Raw genomic sequence first — 16,218 nt, 5'->3', positions numbered from 1 at the left:
TTTGAGCTCAGTGCATTATGGGTGTTGAAGTTTTCTTACCTTTTTTTGCCACAGCCCTTTTCTCTGTTTTCTCTAGTTATGTAGTCTTAAACTGCCAAAATTGATTAAAACCCCATTTTGCCAGCAGTGAAATAGCTTTTTAAAAGTGAGGCCTTTCTAAGAGACAAAGTGATTAACCTTTTTTCTTTTTTTGTAAAAATATGATGAAGATATGATTGTTTTGACACTGCATAATTCACATACTTCCATTTATGTTATATCATAGATGATTGACCACTATTATTCTAAAATGTGGAAAATAAATTAATATTAAGTAATAATAAATTATGAGTAGTTGTTTCCAAACCAATTTCTGCATAATCTACATGGTTATTTGTCAAATTATATTACCTTTCTTTATCAGAAGTGTCCAAAATGTTTGAGTATAGCTATGGTCAGTATTGGAAAAATGCTACAACTTTTCATAGTATCCTACTCTTTCACTGCACTGTATAATGTGAGATGGTGACCCATCTTGATCAGGGATACAGGAATCACTCTTGCATTCACTCACACCCCATAAGATCCACACTGGAGGACGTCTGGAAATGAGATACATGTTTTTTACTTCTCTATTTTATTTTATAAATTTTTTTGGTTGGGGAAACAAAATGCCAGAGACTAACGGCTTTGAAAGATTCCAGTGCTGTGAAAAGTCAGCCCAAAGAAAGTGTGTCATTTATCATGGGAGAGAGAGTGAGTGAGAGAGAGAGAGACAGAGAGGATAAACAAAACATTCACAGTGGACGATTCTTCCCATACATGGCCAAGCCTTCTGGAACACCTGTTAGTGCAGCATTAGTCCATCCAGCACCTGCATCCCCTCAGTCACTCCCTGTGGAGGAGAAGACGATCTGATGTACACACTGAACAATAAACACCACACAACCCCTTTTAAGGACATGTTCTTTGCTTATCTGTCTTGTTTCTAAAGTGCATAATTAACAATAAAATTTGCAGTGGGTTACACTGGGTCTAAGTTTAAACAGTTTTTTCCTAGTTCAAGTCAATGTGAATACCTGTCCTAGCCTTATTTTATTTCTATAATGAGATGCATTTTCAATGAGAAAAAAAAATGTAGGGCAGGATTTTATTCCATTGAAAATGGATTGGATTCCTTGAATTGTGAAGTTATATATATATATATATATATATATATATATATATAAGATATAAGATATATATATAGCTTATATCTCATTATAAGTCTGTTTTAAGCTCTGTCAGCCGTTCTGCTTTTTTTTGCATGAGTAAAGTTTAGATCATACACGGCCTCCTGCCCCCTTTCTGTAAGGCCGGTGTAGGGGGTAGGATTAACGAGTGATTAATTGATGTCATGGATGCGGATAGACAGTAAAAAGCACTGGGGTCCTGGAGGCTGTGTCAGTGTGACTCATTAATGGCCTTGCTGGCCTGGCCTGAGCTCTATGTTACATTAGAGCTGGTGAGTGAGTGAGAGAGAGAGAATGACAAAACTAATTACAGTGATGTAGTGGCTTTGTTGCACTCTGCTGCACATAGCTGCTGAGTGAGGCAGCCACTCACACGTGTGCGTGCACAGACACACATGAACCAAAAAACGTCAGTTTATTTTATTCACATAAACCAGACTTTTGAAAACAGCACACTTCAAACGTAATGCAGATGGCTTGGTTATACAATCGTAGGCTGTGATGACACTGATGTTATATCTTTCTTTTAGGTCCAGGTGTTCGATCCATCTTAGGGTACAGCAGGATCTTTGCACTCAGACATGGCCTATTCATTAGGCAACAATCAGACGATAGCATCTAGATCAAAGAAGAGAAAGAGACAGAAAGAATGAGAAAATGAATCAGGAATAGGTAAGACTTTCTCCACAGTGGTCTCTTCAGCTGGAGAGTCTGGATCACTGACTTAAGTAATGATTCGTAATGATTCAAGTTTACTGAACACTTTGACACATTGAGTCATCTAGGATTAGAAATTTATTAGAACTAAATAACATACAAATATATCATAGTCATAGTTTGATATTTTGCTACTCACATGTGTGTAATTGACACTTTTATTGCACCACAACTGTCCACAGTTCCCAAAATTATGTCTCTGAAAAGTTAGCTAAATAGATTGTTTGGTATTGGAACAAATAAATAATAATAATGAATATTATTGCCCATATTTACAGGGATAGTCCACACAAAACTGAATATTATGTAATAATTTACTCACTATCATGTTATCAACATAAAATAATATATTTTGAAGAGTGAGAAACCAAACAGTTGTTAATCCCCATTGACTTCCATAGGAAAAAAAATACTATGGAAGTCAATGGGGACCAGAAACGGTTTTATTACTCAAATTCTTCAAAATAAATTATTTTGTGTTCAGCAGAAGAAAGAAACTCACAATTTTGGTGTAACATAAGAGTGAGTAAATGATGAAACAATATAAATTTTTGGGTGAACTATCTTTTTGAAGTATATCAACAGATCTATTTTGTATTGTGACATACCTCTGAGTGAAACTGATTATCAAAAAGAATGTAAGGTGGAGACTTGATTCTGTCCATCGGTTGTTGATTGCATCTGAATTCGAGCTTGCAGGGCTTAAGTGGCCTAAATAATTGGAGAAGTCTGGCATCTATCAAAGAGAAGAATGTCATTTCACTGGAAAATACAAATATGACATTTTTATGTAAAAACAAAAAACAAAAAAAACATGCATGCATGTATTGTTCACAATAAAATCATTAATATACATTTAGAAAATGGATTGACTTTCCATTTAATGCTGTTTTTAGTAAGTTAGTAATTTGTTTTATACCCCTAAACTGAGCATGCAAAACATTGTAATGTAAATAAAACATTGTAGAGATATCTGAGTGAAATCTTTTAACTTGCCAAGCAATCATTGATTCTAGGCGATCATTAGCAACACCCTAGCAATCACAGAGTAATGCCAAGACAACAGAAATACAAAGACGGTGCCCTTCTATACTAATGAAAACTGGGGAAAACTGCATCACGCAATATGGTAGAATAATCCCACCTTCTAAATTAAAAAGCCATGCGCTGATTGGTGAAGTCATTGTGTTACTGCAGCAGTTGTTAGACGCACCAGCTCCCATAGAAATATGCATGCGCATTGGCTGGTCCAGCCTGACAAATATGCTTTTTAATATTTGCTATTTGAGCATATGATACAACTTTCATAGGGCAGTTCATTTCAGATTTTGTTGGTGATTTGAAATATGTTATTTATCTGTGCGTTCATAGGTGAATTTTTGTGATTTTAGGATTCCCCCATTCATTTAGATAGGACTTGGTCATGAATGAGCTGTCCAGAGGCGTTGCAATTATGGCCGCCAAGTGAACAGACTCCTGGAAAGGGACTTTGATAATGCTCTCCCATGCACTGTAAATGCAAACTGCTGCTCAGAACACCTTAGCAACTGCATAACAACACCCTAGAATTGTGCACATGTAAGAAAGCAGCATTCATGTTCAAATCTTCGATTAAATAGACAATCAGATACAGTTTGAAACTAGATCATGCCCTAAAACAATGGATGAATGAAAGACAAAAACAGACATCCTATGCTGAGGGGAGGTTGGCTGTGTTTCTGACCCAAAGTACATCTCCAGTGAGTTTGGGGGAGAGATTCTGTCTCAGTTTTTAATGCGTCATGACGTTGATTACAGGCCCCAGATGCGGTCTACTATGACTACAGCTACAGCCTGCAGAGAGACACTGCTAAAGAGTGCTACGATATTGAGGTCAGCATGTAGTGTGGCAAAGGGCAGACCTCAAGCAGTAGCCTAATCACAATGCCCATAGCCAAAGGCCAGTGTCACCAATAGCATTTAGCCTTTATGTCTCTGCTAACATTACACCTCTGTCGTTGTTCATCAACACAGTGTCACCTCTGACATTGTGAGGAATTTTTTTTCCAGCCCATCCTCCTGATGTTTGTGAGGCAGGAACAGCTGTGGACTTTTAATCGAGCATTGTTCTTCATTAGGTTTATAATACTGCCTCAAGAACTGTGTCATCAAAAATGATCACTGATGGTGTCACTCATTCCCTGTTATTTCTCTCTAATTAAAATATGTAGAAATGATTACTGCTGGGTAATCAGTGTATGTTTTAGCAGTGTTTTTAATTGTTCTTAAAACTGGCTTGTAAATATAAATGGCATACATTCATAAAGTGTTATGAGATATGGATATCTATGTTTACACAGATGTTACTATGGATAATTGGTATTTTCAGGCATGATGGAAAATGCCATGTTATATTTTATTTTATGTTATAAAGAAATTATTATTGTTATGATTAATTATAATTAATTTTTTTTATCAATCTAACAAATTAAAATATAACATGGCACTTTCAATCATTTGTTATTTTGATATTAATCAAATAAGTTTTTTCATTTCCAGTCATAAAAGATTTATTTATAGGATCAAATCCAATTTAGAGTCAGCACTATCTGTTTTACAATGTTATTTTAGAACTATGTAAGTGTTGCATTTACCATGTAAGAGCTATATTCATAATATAGCCATTTCAGCCATTATCATCAGTTTGCATTATTATAATCTATTGGTATTAAAGACGATATAAAAGTGGAAGCAGCGCTGAATCTTTCTGTGCTATTATCTGCTCAAGACTGTTACATGTTTCAAAACCCTGCTAACATTTCATCCCTTTTAAAAGGCCTTTAGTGAGCATCTGAGCACATTAATACAATTAATCCCAGTGTAAGGGGACATGTGGGCACTCATGATCATTGAGCTTTGCTACATTAATAGTAAAACTAATTATTTCATGACAGTAGATGGCTAACGACCTGCAGCACACCCAGAGGATGGGCTCATGATAAATGGTCTCATTTCCCCTATAAGGACGCAATCATTTAACACAAGGCAAGAATCTCTGCAAGCATTTAATCCTGTTTAATGGTTACGCTGAGTGAAAAAGTGAGAAGACGACGAGAAGTGAAAATAGATCTACATGAGAAATTGGGATTGTGTCTGTGTGTTTGTGACAGAAAAGGAAAGAGGATAGTAGGAGGAGGGGGTAAAATCACAAATGAACTTAACAATTAATCATAGAGGAGAAATGGTTGCTGGGTTTATGTCCTCCTAATTAGAAATAGCTCAGATCTATCCTCTTGCCGCAAGTGCCTTGTTAACGACTGTTTCACTAACGAGCTTAGCTCAGTGGCAGTTACGCAGATAAAAACTCTTCCTGATTGATCTGAGCAGCCTTCTGAAATTTGCTTCACTCCAGCGTATTGATTTAATTCTGTTGCTTGAAAAGCTTTAATTAATAATGATAATAAAAGTGTCCCAGCTCGTTAACATCAGCTGGTGTTTTTTTTGCCATCCTCCTGCTCTCATCCTTTCTTCTTTTATCTGCGCTTGCTCTCTCTCTCTCTCTCTCTGTCTCTCCCTCCACTCTTTAAGGTCTGCTGGTGAGTTGTTTTCTCTCGGGTTTACTCAATGGAGAGCTGCGTGGGTGACTACGAGAGGCCCTTTAGTTCTCTGAAAATGCGCAAGGGATAGCGAATTGTAGAAAGAAAAATCAATTTAGCTGCCTCAAATATTTGATCTGTTTCTACATCAGACAAGATCTTGAGATTTCTAGTACCTGTTGAAGCTGAAACCTCAGGACAACCGCTGAAAACACAACAATACAAAAGTGTTTTTGTCAGCGAAAAGACAGAAATGTTAAGGTTTGACTTCCTTTATGTTCCAATCTAAGTAAAGTGGTGAAATTAGCCACAAAATGCATCTGTTTTCATGATGTTTGATATTGTTTTGGTCTCTCAGAAAGAATGGAAAAAATTAATTCTCTCTTTGTAGTGTTTATTTTTAAATATTTTTTATTAATAGTTTGAATTTGTCTTTTATTTTAATTTTAGTTTGATATCTTTAGTTTATATATATATATATATATATATATATATATATATATATATATATATATATATATATATATATATATAAAGGAACACTCCACTTTTTTTGAAAATGGACTCATTTTTCAACTCCCCTAGAGTTAAACAGTTGAGTTTTACTGTTTTCGAATCCATCCATTCATGATCTCCGGATCTGGCAGTAGCACTTTAAGCTTAGCTTAGTATAGATCATTGAATCTGATTAGACCGTTATCGTAATAATCAAGGACCTTTGCTGCCGAACTATGGGTGCAGCAGGCATAGTGATATTACGCAGCCTGAAAATAGTCCCCAGCTAGTTTGTGTAGTTGCAGAGTTGCTGTGTATTATTATTATTTAGGCATTTCGTAATTTCGTGCACCCACAGCAGCAAAGTTCCTTGATAATTACGCCGGAATGAGAGTATAGTTCCTAGCCATATCGGTTTAGAAAATCGCAACTTTTCATTTTCTGTTGACTTAGTTCACGATGTAACTACAGAACAGTCACATTTTTAAATATGAAAAATATAGAAACTATTTGGTCATTTTTGAGCGAGATGCTAACGGTCTAATCAAATTCAATGATCTATGCTAAGCTAAGCTAAATGGATGGAGATCAGCTGAATGGATTCGAAAATGGTAAAACTCAACTGTTCAACTCTAGGGCAGTTGGAAAATTAGACTATTTTTTTTTTAAGTGGAGTTTTCCTTTTTAATGTTTGTTTGATTTCAAGTAACAAAAACTTTTTAAAATGGTTTTAGTTTTACTTTTGTTTTAGTTAACAATAAAAACCTTGTTTCTCGCTATATTTTTATTTCACAAACAGCTCTCTACTTCCACACCTGTGCCTTCCCTCTTTTGCTTCTCGGCCCGGCGGGGGACAGCAGGCGGGGGGTACGTGGAGGTGTTGGGGGCTACTGATGAAGATGAAGCTGTCTGGCTGTGTCACAAGGGGCTGTTCCACCACATTCTGACTAAGGGAGGAGATGGAGAGTGAATGAAAGAGAGAATAAGAGAGACTGAGAAAGAGTGCCTAATCCATCACAGGAAGGGAGGACTGACACAACAAAAGACAGAGTGCGGAGCTAGGCTTTTTGGCGGCTAGGGCCGAGGCAACTTCGACAATATTTTTTGGCGCCTGTCAGGCTGTCTAATAAAGCAGAGCTGGAATATGAACTATCTCTCACTGCTGTAATACGCCTCATAAATCAGATTTAATTACGCAGTGTGGGGACAGGCAGTGGGAGCCCTGGCTGGATTTATGGGGCCTTGACTTGGCATCTTAACAACTTTGCGCTTTTAATATCATTACACTGTCATCTATTTTGCCTCCTGTCACAGAGCACGCCCAAACTCCCTATGTAACAGCACATTTTTTTTCTCACAGAGCCATGTTTTTTCTTCGCCCCTTCTTTTTTCACCCTGAGAATAGTGTGTTGACACCACGTAGAAGGAGCCATTACGCCAGGCACATATGCCTACAGGTCAGCACATTTCCAAAAAAGCGGCCCAAAATTTGTTCTTCGATCCGCTTGAGATTTCACTCATTTCATTCCTCTTTCCTTCCTCGTGCTTTTTGCATCATTGTCCTCCTTTCGGCACCCCTCCTTTCCTTTGCTGACCCCCGTTTCCTCCCTTTGCTTAATCTCCTTCGAGCCTTTCTCACCAGGCTGTTTGTCTTGCCCATTCTTCCTCATCCGCGGCGCAGGCCTTTTGACAGAACAATAAGAGAAGCAGAAGACAAAGAGGAAGGAAAAGAAGAAAGGGGGCATAAAAAATGAGCATGGAGTGAAAGCAGAACCCTCTGCTATCCTCTTCCTTGTCTCACTAATGGCCCCTAGAGCGGCGTTCCACATAGCGCGCAGACGATCGTGACGTTAGCCATCTTGTTAATGCTAGCCTCTAAATGCCTGCGCGAGCTCGGTGACAGTGACATATTAGTTTTGCAGCCCTGCGTAATCTGATATTTCAAAGCATGCTGCTGCACTAAAGATTTGATTAATGCTGTTCCATTTGGGCTCAGTAATTGGCCGAGACTAGAGCAGCGAGAGAGGGAGAAAGAGCGTTAGCTGGTGAGAGAGAGCCATATAGAGAGAGTGTTAATGAGAGAGAGGGTTAATTAAGCTTCTGGCATCATAGGGACAGTTACTGATGACTCCCTATAACAAACCACCATTGCTAATATGCACTTGCACACACATGTGTGCATGGTGTTGGTAAAAGCTGAGAGTTTAACCTCATCCTGACTCATGGGTGGGGAACTGGCTGCTTCAGGACAGCAGGCCTCTCTGTATTGTAGGCCTACAGACCCTAGTTTATTTTAAGGTACAAAATGCAATAATTACAGTAACAGCACATTAATTGCACCATTTCAAGAAACTAGGCGAGTTACACTAAATTCATGCAACAGGGCCTGATGATTGTGCTCGTAACTGAAATGGAGTGACTTTAAATAAGGTGCTATCATGAACTAAGTCACTATTAGGCATCGAGGCCGGGTGTTGTGGGAAACGACTGAAATATCAGATTTATCTGTGGCTCATTAAACCTGTTCAGTGCCCTATAAACTGCATGAGTGATTCAAACCTATGCCAGGGGCCTGGCTATTTTCAGCCTGTGCTTCACCAAGCCAAACCGCTCACTCCATCAGAGAAAACAGTCTGACCAATCAGAGCCAAGGTCATTGTTTATGCATGTGTGGAAGTATTTACACAGACCAATGGTGTAGTAAAGCTCAAACTGATGGAGGGACACTTAAAATGCTATTAGTCACCTTGTGATGTTAGCAAATCTTGGAAATGAGCAAAACAGACTTAATACCATTTGCTTTATAACATCAGCAAGCAGTGGATGCACAAATATAGCTGTTGCATGAAAGCCCTTTAGGTCTATCTAAACCTTGTTTATTGTGTTGGTGGTGTAGTTTTATCTGGGTAATGTAAATCAGATGTGTTGCATTTATTCAGAAGCAGACAGCACCTTTCAATGTAAGCAGCATTTGTTTCATACATGGGGAAAGAGGAAATGTTGGTGTCAGACACTTGGATTGTGATTTGGAGTGGTAAAACTTTACAGCAAAGGTTATGTCCACATTGTTAAAATGAACTAACAATGAACAGCACTTTTACATCACTTATTAATCTTGGTTAAGGTTATATTGTACATATGCAATCTATTTTTATATTACAAATTATACATTAGCTGATGCATTAATGTGAACTGATAATTTGTAATGCACTGATTATTAATATTATGGTTGATAATAAAGTGATTATTATGTTCATGTTAAGGCCAATTTATTCTGTAAAATAAAACACTAAAACACTTTAGTAAATAAATAAATACAAAACACAAATAAATGTAATCAGTTGTTTTTAAAAATGCTGTAAGTAAATTTAGGCATCACATATTATATAATGTACAGTATAAAATACTGAGATTTAAAAAAAATAATACAGAAATGTAAATTAAAAGTGTTTAACCACATCAACTCTGGGGACCCACCGGTGGGTCCAATATTGCATATGCCTAATTCTCAAAAAATCTAAATAACAGCTGAAGTGGTTAATCAATATATAGTGGATACATGCTACTAATGAAAAGTAGAATATTTACAAATTAACCAAGATTAAAAAATGGTGTTAAAATTGTTCATTCCTAGCTCATGATACTGAATACTTTATCAAATGTGTACAAATTTATTGTAAAGTGTTACCAATGGAGTAAACAAGTGTCATATATTGAACTTTTTATTGACATTAATACTTCGAAATAAAAATTAATTGGTAGCCGACAGCTGTCTAGTATGATTATGACATCTGTCTATGCATGTAGGAAAAGAGAGACATTATGAGAGGGAGTGTCTGTATTGGTATTTATGGCCACATTATTCTGTCATGATATGTGTACACAAGCAGTGTTTATTGTTTGGTCGTATTGTGCGGGAAGGTAGAGAGAGCCATATTTCTTCTTCTCGGTCCAACAAGCATCCTCTTTGTGTCCCCCCTCCTGAAGACGAATTACAGAAAACAGAGGGGAATGGCATCTGTGGCTCTTCAGGGCTGTCTGAAGGAACAGGGGGAGGAGAGAGACGAGAGGAGAGATGGATGTGGCATGGAGGAGGCCAGGAGGGGAGGTGCAGTTGGTGCTGTATTGAATGTGCCCCGACCTCACTATAACCTCACCACCTCTCCCTGACCCTCACACACAAGACCTGCAGGAGAAAGGAGGGGAGGTCAAAAAGTTAGTCACTGACTTATGAAAGAAGGGGAGAAGAGAAGAAAAGAGATCCATCCCCCTTTCAGAAACATCTGGTGCACAGTCTTTCAGGCCGGCCGGGTTGAATAGAATTGGGCAGAGCTACTAGAGTAATTAGGCTTGGTGCAAAGGTTCTGGGTGCGTTGTTCATCTAAAGAGCCTGCTCGCGTTTTATATACACCTTGAGTAAGCTCTTTACGTTTGTCAAACCAACATGTTTTGGGAGGTATTGCTCTTCATTTGAGAGCCATAATGAGAATTAACTTTTGAGGAAATTTTAAATCATTAGAGTCAACATGCTTTTTTTGTGTGTGTGTTTTAATGCACATTTTTGGTCTTATTGCGAATTATTCAGTGGTGGATGTTTCAATGTTTATCTTTGTAATATAAAGAAAAATTAGTGTAATTTTAATCAAAATGTGCTCCCTATTTGACTATGAGCACATAGATATTAGGGCATTGTTTAAGCAGACTCACAAATTTGGCTTCATTTTGCAATGTAAACTACTGATCAAAAGTTTTAAGTAATTAAGTATTTTTTTATGTTTTTGAATGAAGTTTCTTATGCTCACCAAGCCTGCATTTACTTGATCAAAAATACATTAAAACTGTTAAAATTGTGAACTAATATTACAATTTAGAAGAACTGTTTCCTATTTTAATATTAAAAAAAAAAAGCGATTTATTCCTCTGATGGCAAAGATGAATTTTCAGCAGTCATAGAGTCACTTGATCCTAAATCATTCTAATATGCTGATTTGGTGCTCAAGAAATATTTCTTAGAATTATCAGTGTTGAAAACTGTTTTTACTGCTTAATAATTTTGTGGAAACCAAATCAGCATATTAAAATGATCGAGAATCATGAGACACTAAAGACCGGAGCAATGGCTGCTAATAATTCAGATTTACCATCACAGAAATAAATTGGATTTTAAATATATTAAAAAAGAAAATGAGTAAGAAACTTCTTTCAAAAAGATTTTAAAAAAATTTGAGCTGTAGTGTAACTTACTTCTTACAATTAAGTCCTGCATGGGATATATATATTTTTGTTGTTGTTGTTGTTGTTGTTGTTGTTGTTGTTGTTGTTGTTTTTCTTCTCATAATGTTTTTTTGTTTGTTTTTGTTTTGTTTGTTTCCAGGGCTGGGCTTATTAGGGCGAATGGATAGATAAATAGATGGATGGATGGGAAATGGAAATATGGAGAGAATGTGAGAGAGGATGTGTATAGATGAATTGTGCTCTGTGTGCAGTCAGTGGTGTGTGTGTGTGTGTGTGTGTGTGTGTGTGTGTGAGGGAACTTTCTGTAATTATGTTTTACGATCTTCTTCTTGGTAAAAGACACATAAATCTTGTCCTCTCTCATCATGCAAAGATCACCCCCTCCTCAATTTCCTGTCTCTGTGGACACTCACTTGATTTAATGGCGTTTGACAATTGCTCAGTAAAACAGTACATGGGGTATGCAGTTGAGATCCCAAAGGGCAGTGTGTGTGTGTGTGTGTGTGTGTGTGTGTGTGTGTGTGTGTGTGTGTGTCTCAGTCAGCATTCGTAAACGAACAGTTGTGCTGAACCGACATTAATTAATGTGTAATGTAGTTTATAAAATGACCATTGACATCATTAAATGAAACTGCAAATTGATTGTTTTTTTGCACAGGTTTACCAAATACTCCCCTGATCTACCATTTGTTGGACCAACAGATAATCCCGCCCCCCAACCTCAGGCTATTGGTTAGGCCAGTGTTGTTGTGTTGGACTGGTCAGGATGCTCAAATAAACAGGGCCTCAGTGTTTACACATTTCATGCAAATCATCCTACAAATCACTTACTTATAGTTGTCTGTACATATTAAACTTGAATATGAGTGTGTGTCGACAATCTTTCCTCACCATTTTTCCTGATCCACTACAAATATTTCCTCGCAGTGCATGAAATAGTCTATTCTCATTATTCTTTCAGAAACCACATTATCTGCACAAGTCAAGCAATGAAATCTCCACGTCTTAATGCAGCTGTTATGATTGATCATGTTTATTGGATTGACTCAAGTGCTCTTGGGTTCTTCATCAGTTATCAGACATGAGAGCAGCAGAAGGACGGTGGGTACGAGTGGCAGCGAGAACAGATAAACACTCGCCTTGCTTATGTGCTAATTGTTGTGCCTCCTTCTGTTAGCGTCCCCTTCCTTTTGTTTCTCTGCTGTCAACTCTAATCAACCATTAGATCTTCAGCAGATGGAAGAGACGAAGTGGGAGCGACAGAGAGAGACCGTGGGAATAGCTGCTCAGTTTTAGCAACGCTGCCCTCTATCTGACAAGGAGAATGAGTTGGTCTTTCATAGCACCACAAAAACTGATAGAATTAGAGAGAAGTATATATAGTTGATTGTTGTTATAATTATTGTTTTGGGTTCTCTCCCTGCTAGCTTGTGGCTTGGACTACGGTAGAACAGAAAGGCAATTATTTATTCCCATGGTGCACTGTGATTTCCATAAACACAAGCATGTAAGCATATTGGGTTCCTGCAGATCATATTTTACACTATTAATACACCATCTGCTTCTGCTAACACACACACACACACATACTCACAGTCAGTAGAAGAGCTGAGAATGCACACTGAAATACAAATGATCACAGGGAGACCAAAATATGCAGATAAACTGACACAAAAACACGATTTTGCACACTCACTTAGACAAGTCAGTCCAAAACATAAAAAATTAAGACAGGCATATGAGATTTTAAAGTTGGCATGAAAAGTCACCTTGTCTGTTTTCTAAAGGCATTTTTGATCTTATTGTGAATGATTCATCTATGCATGTTTCATTTTTAAAATTTTGACTTCTTTCTGGTATTTTATATGCTGACTTCTCCAGTCATTTATTCAGCTTAAACTGCACCCGTTTTTTACACTTAGCTTTAAGCTTGCATTCAGATCTTCACCCAATCAATAATTGGTGGCTTGTTAAAAAAAGACTGTCACTATATCTGTTAAATTGTGACTTTAAAGATTATTAATTTAAGTGAGTTGTCACTTTTAACCCATTTTACTGCCATATTATGATATATTTCTGGCTGAAATAAGAAAAATATATGCAATAAGAAAAATTGGGAATTGGTTGGATTGCTATTTAAATAGCTGTTCAACTAACAGTTATGTGCACAGAAAGGACATTCAAGGGGAAGAGAAACTTATTAAATTGTGATTACAAAGACAAACAATGCTTTTCTTTGGAATAATATACACCAGTGAATCATTCACAATTAGACTAGGAATGTGTATTAGGAAAATAAATAGTCGATTTTGATTTCATGTTGACTTTAAAGTCTCTGGAAGGTTTTAGGGGGTTATCGGGGGTCCATCTCTCATTTTCTGCTAGGGATAAAAATTAGAAGCAGGTCGTAAAATCCACACAACAATTTAACTGAGGTCTTGCTATTTATTTCCTCAGGTCAGTCCAGAGTCTCTGTTGGATTAGAGTGGAGGTCAATGACAGGTCGGGAGATAACTGCAGGCTCACCGAGGAAACTGCTTTAATGAGAACAGCTGATCAGCTGCCATGGATTAGCATTCCTGCCGTACTATGGGGGGCTCTGATGATGGAGGGGATTATACTAATGACTAACGCATTTAAAATGTCTATCAGCTTGTCAGCAGTGACTTCAGGAATTACATGATTGGGGTCGACCTGTTATAGTTTTACAGATTTTTTGGTTGACTGAGGGTTTTGTATGGAGATGAAAGGCAGAGAGTAGAAAACGGGTTAGATCACCAACCTCCATGAGCCAGAAACTAGAGGAGAAAACCAGGCACTGGGAAAAAGAGAGAGAGAGAGAGAAGGAGGAGGGGTGTTCTGGCTGGGTTGACAGCAGCCCATTCATCCTCCATGCTAGAGGAGACAAAGTGCTGGCTGGCTCAGGACAGGCCCCATAAATCACCTTCCATAAGACACACTACCTACTGCTTATTACATTCAGCATGACAAAGCCTCTCTCCCTTCCCCTTTTTCTGTTTTCTCCTCTCCACTCATTCTCTCTATTCATTCTGCCTTCTCTCCTTTTCTCTGTGCTTGTTTCCTTTTTCTATCTTCCTGTCTTTCCTGTCTCTTTGAGCTGCACTCAAAAAAAAAACCTTAATGAAATTAATTGTATTTAAAAATATATATATTTTAAATCATGTATAATCACATTAAATTAAGACTCATATCATTAACCTAATAAAAGCTTACTTATTTTACATGCTCCAACCCACCTCATTGGGGTAACATGTTGAGATCACATCACTTCTCAGTTTATACAACCCGTAGTGTTATGGGACACTTTTACTGGCATGTCTTTGAGAATGAATTAGAAAAACACCATAAAAGTATCATAAAAAATGTTGTCTGCTCTGTTCCGTGTCTTCTGAAGCCATAAAATAGCTTTATGTGATGAACAAACCCAATTTTAAGTCATTATTCACTGAAAATTATACTGTCTTCAAAAAAATGGCACCTGTAGATGGAAAGTGTCAGGTTTAATAAAAATGTACTGTGTCATGTGATGCAGCGAATCTGAATATGCAGAAGTGTAGTGAGATATAAATCATATCTAAAAGAAAGCTACACTGGAGGTACAGTATGTGAATAATGGCAACATTTTGGTTTCTTTCTCAAACAAAGTTATCATATGGCTTTAGAAGACTTGGAATATAGTTCATAAGTTCTTTTTATGATGCTTCAATAGTATTTATTTATTTGTTTGTTATAATTATTATTATTATATGGAGGTTAAAAGCTTCAGACTCAGTTTATAGTGATTGCATGTAAAAGAGAGACCAACACAGTTTTCAGAATTTCTCCTTTTATGTTCTACAGAAGGAAAATGTGATTCAGATTTGACATTAGGGTGAGTAAATGACCGAATTTTCTGGACTTTAATATCAATCATGTAAGGGCTGACAGATGTGCACAGATAAATTGCCTCCATGCTTATTTTTACTAGGCACATTCACCATTGTTGTTGGAGCTATATGGGAGGCTGTTTGCTGGCTGTCTTTGTCAGACATGTTGCTAATGAGTCAGACAGATAAGTACAGGTCAATAGATACAATATTAAGATGGAATTGCAAAATATGTCCTTAGGCACTGTGCACAGGACACAGAACTTTCCAGTGCTATTTTAATGTATCATGGCCTTTACAATGACCTAACCCTGGTGAGATTTTATAATATATTGGGAAAAGACTTTGGCCTCCATTTTTGTCTACGGTTCAAAAGAAGCCCAAACCCCTCATCAATCTCTGCCTCTACATTATAGAAACACAATATTTTCATTTCCCTCTCCTTTCCATTCTGCTTGGGCATATGTGTTTTTGTGTGCTGCTTTAATGGAGGATGCATTACAGCAGGGTAATGATCTGTGTGTGTGTGTGTGTATTGATCAGAGTGTGATTTATTTCAGCTGTCTCGTGATTATCGGATCGTTCATCATGCCTGAATTACCCTATCAATACTGCTGCCTACATAGACCGCGAGAGGCTGCGGAGAGAGAGAGAGAAAGATTTGTTTTTACGAGGACAGGAGTGGAGGGAATGCATAAGGAAAGAGGAGACGAGCAAAAAAACATGGAAATATTTCCTCCCATTTTATCCTACATTTCGTAAACAACTGCCTTCTCAGCAGTTCTTTAATATGTTGAAACACCACTACATTATTAAAATGGAAGACCAATCTGTTGAGCTCACTTTCTGATTAAAAAACTTGTGAATAAACTCAACTGACAAGGTCTTCCTGAATGGGTTCAGCTACAGCCTGCATAAGTAAGATTTCATTTACACATAAACTTAGGATCAGTTTAATGACAGACAACTGAGACTGAGAGAGAACAAGGTTTAAATATAATAATCCCTCACTATGGAAGCCAAAGGCTTTTTGGGACTTCCTTTTTAGTAAAGAAGTGGTCCCGTAAGTAGCATTCTCTAGTCTTATGGTGAAGGAAA

The 16,218-nt window shown here is 37.4% G+C and overlaps 3 long non-coding RNA genes across 4 annotated transcripts in view; 1 reads left to right on the top strand and 2 right to left on the bottom strand.

Moving 5' to 3' along the window:
- Positions 1–12,100, top strand: part of LOC132139803 (uncharacterized) — a 70,327-nt gene extending 58,227 nt beyond the window's left edge. Inside the window, exon 2 of the long non-coding RNA XR_009433668.1 lies at positions 11,892–12,100. This is a non-coding gene — a long non-coding RNA (uncharacterized LOC132139803). The remainder of the gene's footprint in view (positions 1–11,891) is intronic.
- The window catches only part of LOC132139800 (uncharacterized), a 124,972-nt gene that overhangs the window by 42,459 nt on the left and 66,295 nt on the right, over positions 1–16,218 (bottom strand). The window lies entirely within an intron of this gene.
- LOC132139802 (uncharacterized) lies at positions 1,618–7,675 on the bottom strand. Of its 2 annotated transcripts, XR_009433667.1 has the most exons (3): positions 7,516–7,675; positions 2,537–2,657; positions 1,618–1,829 (listed from the first exon to the last, which is right to left on the bottom strand). It is a non-coding gene; the product is annotated as an uncharacterized LOC132139802 (long non-coding RNA). The 2 variants fall into 2 exon arrangements; XR_009433666.1 differs by lacking the exon at positions 7,516–7,675 and having other exon boundaries at positions 2,537–2,732.

The sequence above is a fragment of the Carassius carassius genome, chromosome 4 (genome assembly GCF_963082965.1).
Source record: "Carassius carassius chromosome 4, fCarCar2.1, whole genome shotgun sequence".
In the NCBI taxonomy this organism is placed as follows: Eukaryota; Metazoa; Chordata; class Actinopteri; order Cypriniformes; family Cyprinidae; genus Carassius; species Carassius carassius.
This window is presented reverse-complemented; position numbering and strand designations above follow the sequence as displayed.